Source organism: Argiope bruennichi, chromosome 4 (genome assembly GCF_947563725.1).
Source record: "Argiope bruennichi chromosome 4, qqArgBrue1.1, whole genome shotgun sequence".
Taxonomy (NCBI): Eukaryota; Metazoa; Arthropoda; class Arachnida; order Araneae; family Araneidae; genus Argiope; species Argiope bruennichi.
In genome coordinates, this window is record NC_079154.1 from 65033968 (window position 1) to 65044017 (window position 10050).

At 29.1% G+C, this 10050-nt stretch overlaps 1 protein-coding gene across 4 annotated transcripts in view; it reads right to left on the reverse strand.

Annotated features, from left to right (window-relative positions):
- The window catches only part of LOC129966656 (uncharacterized), a 65113-nt gene extending 60247 nt beyond the window's left edge, over positions 1–4866 (reverse strand). For all 4 annotated transcript variants that reach the window (XM_056081157.1, XM_056081160.1, XM_056081159.1 and 1 more), the window contains exon 1: positions 4760–4866. The gene's annotated coding sequence lies outside the window, so the exon portion shown is untranslated. The remainder of the gene's footprint in view (positions 1–4759) is intronic.
- Positions 4867–10050: the final 5184 nt, after the last annotated feature.

Below are 10050 nucleotides of genomic sequence, written 5' to 3' on the forward strand. Positions count from 1 at the left end.
AGGATGAGATTTAGTATAATGATGGTATACATTTAGAATATTCATTCATGAAAATATTAAAACGCAATGGCCAGTCAATTTCGAGAAAACGGTCCTCAAACTTTTGGCAAAGCTTATATACTAATAACTTGACTCCCTTCCGCATTATCCCAGTGGCGTGTTTGTCTAATGCTTCATATGCGGAAGTTCAGGGTTCGAATCTGGCTGGGAATTTCTTCTTTTTTTCAATGATTCTTATTCAATTAAAAATTTACAAATACTTTTAATTAACATATTTTTAATTTTTTTTATCCAAAAATAAATAATTATTATCGAAATACAAAATAATAAAATTAAAAAAATATATAAATGCAGATACATTTAAAAAAATTATTTAAGTTTAATTAACGATTTACAGATAGTTTTAATTAACATGCTACTTATTTTTATGCAAGGATAAATGCGTATTCTTTTAATGCTTAAATTATAATTTGATGTTTAAAAGGAAAATAATTAAAAACGTAACATAAATGGCTGCAGATAATTTAACCTGCTTGCATCATTTTCAAACAATTAATTTTCAAATTCTTGTATTTTAATAATAATAATATATCAATTCTAACTCAACGTAGTTGTATTTAGTATATCAAAAATCGAAGAGAGCAGCTGATATTTCTTAAATGTGTAAGCAAACGTCCTCAACTGCAGTAATCAAAATAAATAGTAGAGAGCAGGTGTTAATTTATTGAATGCGTAGGCAGGTGGTTCAAAGAGTATGAAGCGTATACAAAATTCTTATTAAATCGAACATAATCAAGATATAATTCTCGCGGAGATAGTATAAAAATTCAATCAGTTGTACACTATCAATTGTCATCACCAATTTATAATCAGATGATAAAGTATGCATGGTACGCTGCCCAACTTTCTGATGAAAGAGAGATATTTTTAAATGTAAATGAAGTTTGTTTTCCCATTGATCTCTTAAAGAGATCTTGCTCTTGTAGACAATCATCATTGATCAGTTGTGCAAGATGTCGAAACATATTTTGTTTCAAATGTTTTTACTATAATTATCGTTCTGGTTCTTGTATATAATCGAAAATAAATGTATGTATGATAATTTTTCAGAAATATTGAATAATTTTTTTAAGATGTAAATATTTATAATTAATAATTATCACTATTTATGTTATGTTTATTACTATTTTTAAATATTAAATTACAGTTTAAGTATGAAAATAATAAACATTTATCCTTGCATAAAAATTAGTAGCATATTGATCAAAACTATATGTAAATCGTTAACTAAATTTAAATAATTTTATTATTTTTTAAATGCATATATATTTATAATTTTTTCTTTTAAAATTTTAATTTTATTATTATGTATTTTGATAATAAATATTTATTTTTGAATTAAAAAAATTAAAACATATTAATTAAAAGTATTGGTAAATTTTTAATTGAATAAGAATTATTAAAAAAATAGAAAAAAAGAAAAAATTCTCAACCAGGTTCGAACCCTGATCCTCCGCATACGAGACTGTTACCTAGACAACTACGCCATTGGGATCATCCGGATGGGAGTCAAGTTATCAGTATATAAGCTTTTCCAAAAGTTTGAGGACCATTTTCTACAAATTGACTGGCCATTGCGTTTTAATATTTTCATGAATGAACATTCTAAATGTATACTATCGTCACACTAAATATCAACTCGAGCTCAGATTTCAACCTCGTGCCCTCCCCTTGTTAGAAAAGATAAGCATATCGCACCTTTCAGATACATAATTAGACAATAAGGACATTCAAATTTGTATAAATGGCTCAGTTTTGAGTACAGAGGAGGGGCGGTTTTCTTGTATTGAAAATGCAGCATGTCAAGACTATTTTATGGCTTATAGTCATTTTTAACCTCATTTATAAGGATGTCTCGAATACACTATGTAATTTAATAAGGACAATACAATACAACACTATGTAAATTAATAAGGACAATACAATAATTTTCACATATGCAATTTAATTAATATAAGGCCACTTACATGGATGGTATAGCAATTTAGATAAAAATCTATCCTCTTCTAACGTTAATGATATTCTGTACACATTTCTGAATAGATTTCAATAATTTAGAATAAAACTTCCGATATCGATTTTTACTGGTCTAATATAAACGTTTCTTTTTATTTCAGGTGTTAATATTTATTTTAAAATTATTATTTTTTTCCCTGTTTCTATGCGCTTTAGTCGTACTGTTAATGAATCAACCTTAATACTAGCAGCTAATAATGTTCTCTGAAGATCTTTACTTGTCTTGTAAGAATGAATTTTTCTATTTTGTATAAAAAAAAAAAAACTGCCTATCCGTTATCTTACTTTTGCGCCCGAATTTACTCTTCCGTTATGAAGAAAAAAAAATGTTCTAAACTAATTTTGCCGCTAAATAGTCCTGGTAACACTTCGGATAGACACATTGTATTTTCCAACCGCAATGGTGGCAACAATATCCCTCACAGTCATAGAGATCTGTTGTCTTAGGGTAAAAATTATTACATAATATTTATTATTATATTATTATTCATTATAGGATAACAATAATTATATTATTATTAGAATAAAAATAATCTAGTTCTATCTTTTTTTAATTCTAGTCTTATCTTTTTTTTGCTGTCTTCTATATGAAATATAAAGAAACTTTGAGACCGAAGACCACTCTGAGACCGAAAACCATAGTTTGAACATAATGTATATCTATCTGAGAACACAATAATTGAAAAAGGCTTTAAGCTAGATGTATTAAATTTGGTGTATGAGCTTTACACCAAAATTGTACATTTCTTTCGTATTTTCCATTCCATTGAGAAGAAGTCTCTGTCTGTCTGACTTTTCAAGCTCAAATAATCTTGATAACAACAAAACGAAAAGAGCTATACAATTAATATTTATTGCACAAGTCTGGCACTTCCATACCAATGCAAACGAAATAATTCATAATAATCACAACTGGTTTGGTGTCAAATTTTGATTTCAATTGATTGGGAGAAAAAATTGCATATTCACATTCTAAATTCAATAAAATATTAAATGAACATCAGAGATCTATAATTTGTTCCATTATTCTTTGCCAATACCATGTAAAGCATTCGCGGCTTTATCCAATTTTATACAAGGAAGAGGTAAAATATTTCTATTGGAAAATATGCTAGAAAGTTTCGGTAAAATCACACCTGATGGTTTTTCGGTAAAAATTTGGGCTTTGAGGTGCATTGAGTCACCATTATGATACTACGATATGGTACTACCACATGGCCATCTTTTATGACTGTAATATATTATAATGACTTTGTCTGAACAGCATAAATATGCACGTACAAAAATGCTTCTTTCGTGAGTATAGATTATAGCAAACAAATAATTATGGTTTTTTTTTTTTTCAGTTTTCAAATGTTTTGCCAAAATATCTAAATTTTTTTAACAAGGAATTGAAAAAATAATGCATGATAAAGATAACATCTGTGAGATATTTAATACAAAAATGAAATATAACATCCATATAATTGAGAATTCGATCTTGAAAGGGGAAAAAAGGGGGAAATGTTTTAAACAGAATAATTTGAAAGAAATCGAATGAAATGGATTAAAATTCTTTTCAACTAATGGTAGTCCAGAAAGAAATTAGCAAAATTTAAATTACGTATAAAAACAAAATGACAAAACAGCATTTACAAGATTTAAAAAAAATAATCAGTTATATGGTTTGACTAATTCTTGAAGAGGCAATTTCAAATTTTGACTTAATAGCCAACAAACATAAAAAAGATTGAATTGTATCGCATTCAAAATGGTTAAAAAGAATTAAATCTTTATCTTGCTGCATATAATCAAATAAACGCTCTGTATTTTATCGGGTGGCAACTATATTAAAAATAATATAAATAAAATATTTTAAATAAATTGTTTCCATTTTGGAAACGAAATGATGATATATTTTGAGACTCGCTTCAATAATTTTAACATTATATTATGTTGCCAGTCTTCCAAAATTGGGCATTTTTATTTTTCAACATAAAGTCCATAGAAAAATTATCTTTAATTATTTATACGAAACCCATGGGAATAAATCAAAATAATTATTATTTATTGTTTATAAGCAACACTACAATAACGCCGTATACCAAATACACTACAATAACGACGTGTACGAAATAAGTGAAACACAAATTCTATGCTGCACGTTTCAAAAAGGTTAAATTGAGTTGTTTCTTTCATTTGAGGAGAATTGATTAAAGGTATTTAAAGTTCGAAAACACAAAAATTAAAAATGAAAAAAAATCCAAGAATAATATTTTACACTTTTAACAATTTAACATAATTATGAAATTATATCATGACTTTCAATTAAAAAAAATTAGAATTCTACTTTTTTTCTAACAAATTTTGGACGAAATCGATTCACTGTTTCTCAGTTCGAATGCAAGTGAACTCGTAATTACAAAACGCAAAAGGTTCAGTAAATAAAAATTTAGTACACAAATTTGACATACTACTAAAATTTTGAAGCAAATTTTTCAAATGGTTGATCGTCTGTCTGTCTATAGTGTCACATGCATATAAATGTAATAAATCATAAGCGCAATGACTTAAACCAATGAAATTTGCATATGAAAAAAATGCCTCTTAAAACGTTTTTCATGATTAAAGAAGCATTTTAAAAATTTCATAGGTTTCACTCATTTTTATAAGAAAATAAAAAAAAGTACTGGCCATAGCTTACTTATCTGAAGTCTTCCCATGCATTTCATCCCATCAGTGTAAGTAGCTTAAAAAATCAATCGAGTTTTTATAAGCTCTTCATGATTCAGCGATAATCTTCGAATGATATCTGTCGTCGCTTTCAACACAAATATTTCTTTTGAATGAATTCGAAAGAGGTTTGTAACTTAAGTAAAAACTTGTTGGAATAAATATTTTCTTCATTTTTACAAAGTGCATGACTTGCCGTTTTTTTGATAAACATTACTTTTTTCCTTGGAAAAAATTCATCTAGATTCGCGGAAATTCAGAATTTGTTATCTCTAGAAAATAAGCGCGTAGAAAATCAGTTTAAAATGTGTTTTTGAAAAAATAAAATCCTAATTCCTCTTATCACCAGCAATTCAAAAGTGAATTTAATCATTTTCCGGTCCGAGGCATATTTTATTTTCACATTAAAGCGCATTATTTGCTTAATGCAAATGATTTATTTTTATAACTTAGTGAAAGTGTAATGTTTTTTTTTCTATTTAGTTATTAGTTACCATAGGTGACCAGCTGATTTGCCAAGTATATTAATTATATTTAATTTCCGGTCAATCGTTTAAGTTTAACTTCATGCCCATGATTCTGCCAAATTGTCTTATATTAAGACCATGTTATTTTGTCTTATTTATTTATTGTGAACCTTTTTAATGGAGACTACTACCATGACATCGCAGCTTTATTAAAGGTATAAACGTCCGGTGATCTATTTTATAACTGTAAAGCTATTGTTTTTATTCATTTTGTAAATTATACAGATTTTAATTATACAGATTAAATTATACAAATTAAATATAATCTTTTTTTAGCTTCCCACAAGGGAAGAAAATTCCGTTATTAAATATTTTATGAAACAATAAACACATTTTAAATTTCAGGATAACAATGTAATCTATTAATGGACATTAGGTAAAAAAAAATTAAATCGCCGAAATTTAGGAAAACATTTATGTGATTATCAAATTAATATAATTAAAAAGGCAATTTTTTAAAAAAAATTAAATCGCCGAAATTCAGGAAAATTTTATGCGATTATTAAATTAATATAATTAAAAGGCCAATTTTTTTAAAAAATTAAAAAGGTGTAAAATTTATTTTATGTAATTATATTTTGGGAAATTATGACGAAAAATGCCAATATTCACATTAATTTTTAATGGATTACAATTTCAAAATATCGCTCCTAGATGCACTCTTCCATCCTCCAATATATATGAGCCAAATTGGATAGCTATAAGACAAATGGTCCGCTCTGACACAAACTCTCACACACAAAGAGAGAGATTTTCATTTTTATTATTAGTAGAGATTTAAAGAACACTTCTTATATAAATGAGAAAATGGGAATAAAAATTATATTAACTCATTACTTTTTTTTTTGATAATTTTTTGAGTAACATAGTAAACGCCTACTTATCAATTCGAAGAGTTTTATATTATAGTAGACACTTTCGAATCAGTTATGTATGGGGCTGGACACCATGCAAAATTAAAATAACAGAGCCTTAATGTCTGACACTTTATATATATATATATGTGTGTGTGTGTGTGTGTGTGTGTGTGTGTGTGTGTGTGTGTGTGTGTGTGTGTGTGTGTGTGTGTGTGTGTGTGTGTGTGTGTGTGTGTGTGTGTGTGTGTGTGTGTGTGTGTGTGTGTGTAATTTAATTCATTACAAGATTTTATCTTAATTTAGTAATTTTTAGAATAAAGTACTAGTAACTTCATTCTAAAAATATTCTCTTATTTCGTGATCCAATTCCACTTTCGGTTAATTAATCCCTTTGTAAAAATAATGCTATAATCAGTACTATGTATCAAATGAAAGTGATACTTTTTCCCTTGTCAAAGGTCATTCCATCGGCACGTGACCGGAAATCCTATGTTATATAAGAAGTGATCATTTGTTTCGGCTCTTCTTTCTTACTTCTGCTTTTGTGCCGCGCTGCGTCTGCTTGTAAATAAATTGCTTTACCGGAATGGATATTGAAGAGAATTAAAAATACAGCATTTCGTCTATGTCTTCGAATCTATCTTCTATGTCTATGTCTCAATATATATATATATATATATATATATATATATATATATATATATATATATATATATAACAATTATCTTCAGCTACGAGACGTGCAAACAGCAGTACACAACAAGACTCTACTGCAGACAGTAGCGCATAGCTTAGTCCAGCTCTAGCTTGACTCCGTCGCTGCTCTTCTAATCCCTGGAAGACCAGTTCTTCACCGTCGATTCCGACTACTCTTCTCTGTCGCTTCCGACTACTCTTCACCGTCGATTCCGATTACCCTTCTCTGTCGCTTCCGACTACTCTTCTCTGTAGATCCTGACTACTCTTCACCTTCGATTCCGACTACTCTACCTCGTCTACTCCCCGATCGCAGCTGCGGCTCACTCCTTTTGAAGGTCTCAGGAGGCGGGGCTAGAAGCCTCTCAACCAATCAGGAACGTTCGAGGCGTATCTCGGTTCCTAATGGACGGGTCGGGAAAATTCTCGATGTTTCGGGTATAATCTATTTTGGCGCCAAAGTCGCCAAATTCGTCGCCAAGCTCATGGACCTTCGACACGACACCCGGACTCCGTCTAATACAGATGACTGTAAAACTGTCTTTCTGATTAAGGAACCAACTATGCTGAGAAGCCGCTTCACAGATTCGTAACAATATATATATATATATGCTTGTGAAAGTATGAGACGATCAAATTATTGATGAAATTAGTACCAAATTCGATACAATAATACACTTTAAATGTTAAACCAGTATACCAAATTTTATTCATCAAACTCTTTTCATTTTTTAGATACAGTATTATTTTATTTTCAGACATCTGGACAGACAGACTTCCTCTGAAAGAACTTCGTTCAAAATTTGACCAAATTCTTCAAATTTGGTTTAAAAATTACATATCAAATTTCATCCATATATCTCAAACAGATTTTGAATTATCATGGTTAAATTCTGGTTAATTCCAAAAATGGAGTTTTTGAATTCAGAAAGGTCTGTTTGCATATTTGGCGTACGTGAAAGTAAAAATTGTCTATTAATTCATAAAAAAGGTTACTTCAAACTTATTTAATAAATTTGAAGCAAGACTCTCAGTAAACTGAAAAGAAGAAAAAAAAAGTGGCATCAAAAAATTAACCAGAGTATGATCAATATGCGTTTAAACATTACTGCATTCCTTAAACAAACTCTCAGACATGATGAAATTGATAAAGTTTTCTGTCATTTCTCCGTGAATTTCAGTTTATAAAAACAATTTGTCATCACGTGAACTTAAGTGGCAATATTCTGTAAACAAACTTTTGTACCGAATTTAAGAGAAAAAGCCAGTGACCGCGTAAGTGGAACTTAGACTATGGAATATATAGATTTCTTTATGATAAAAAACTTTTGATATATTATACTGATTTCGAAGCAACAAACGTTTCGATGTAAGACATGAAAAGCTAAGTTAAGCTAATTATTTATAAATTATTAGGATAAAATTGCGAAATGTAATGACTAAAAAAATTGAGAATATTTATCTTGTTCTAAATAATTACTATAAAATTTGTAGCACATATCCAGAATTAAATACAAATTAGTTATTCCTTTTTATCATTATTTATCTTATGAGTTTCTTTGGGAAGATTATAGAATATTTGAAAGGGAGTTTATAAAATTTATGATTAATTCAGTTATGCAGAAGCAACTCGTTCTTTCAATAGAATTTGAGAATGGAAATACAATGTACCTAAAAAAAGAGATTATTTGCTAATGAATTAAGTAAAATAAATAAATAAATAAAAAAATTTAAAAATAAAAGCATTGGATAAAATGTCCAAACTTACATTTAATGGTGAATAGGTTACCCATAACAATAATTTATTGACAATTTATATTAAAATTACAATGATTTGTGTATACTATACAACAGGTTTGCAGCAAAAATTTCGCACCAGTGGAGTGGTCTCTTCGAAACTTTCTCGCATATTCTCCAATAAAGGTCTTATATCGCTTCTTCCACAAATAACTGTAGACCTTGGTAAGACCAAGAACTGTAAAGCCATCTGTTGCATATGTGGTCCAATGATTCATGAATTTCAACTTGCCTTTTCAATAATTTCATAAATTCAATAATCTCCAATAAAGGTCTTCTTCCTCAAAAAAAAGTGGGCCTTGGGTAAGACCAGGGCCGGCCATCTGGGGGGTGCGGCGGATGCTATGCACCGGGGCCCCGCGATTGAGAGGCCCCCAACATAATCAAGAATTAAAATAATGTTCTGAACGGTAATAGCGAGATGGAAAGAAAGGAGGACGAAATTTAAATGGAACATTAGACGGGTTTTGAAATATACGAAGTTTACAGATATAATACAGTTTAGTGCATGTGTGCAACATAGTATAAACTTAAAGTACGGTCATTTACCTCACCTATAGGGTGAATTAAATTGCATTTATAAATTGATAATTCATAGTATAAAATATTTAATATTGTTAGATATAATCATGTCCATGCCAAGGAAGTATCCCTCAAGTTGTCGAGACTTGACTTCAAAAAAAGAAAAAAAAGAAGAAAGGCTAAATTTCAAAAAGTCATGAGTATGTCTCTTTTCTTATCTACAAAGTAATTCTGGCAATGAAATTACTTCGACTTCAGAAGTTACAATTCAAGCTTCAACTGGCAAAGAATATTCCTCACAAACTACACAATCTTGCAATGAAAGAGTAGAAACTGTGAAAACCTTTGAAGAACCATATATTTATACAAATATGATTGAATCAGAAAATAACGACGAAAATGACATTAACTAATGTGATCAAGTGCATATAAGTAATTCAGGTTTATGACCAAGGATTATAACTGCTAAGTTTAAAAGGTTTTCTGCTATAAACAAACCTGTGCGACACAAATGAGTTGTTAAGAATGCTGACGGTAGATTATTTTCAACTACTTGCTATTTTTTTTTTTAAATGCCAAATGGTGAAATGCAGTTTCGCAGCTGGTTGATTTATTCAAAAACGCAAGAAGAGGTATTTTGTTTTTTCTGTACATTATTTTCCAGAGGAAATAAAATTCCTCTAATTATAGGTTCCACGATTTATAGGTGTCTATAACAACTGGAGACAGCTATCAATTGCAATTGAATATCATGAGTGTTCTATTTGTCACTTAATTCATTTACTGCTTGGAAATAATTATTGAAACTACTAAATTTACGCTCGACTATTAATAAAACAAATCATTATAAATAAGGAATCTGA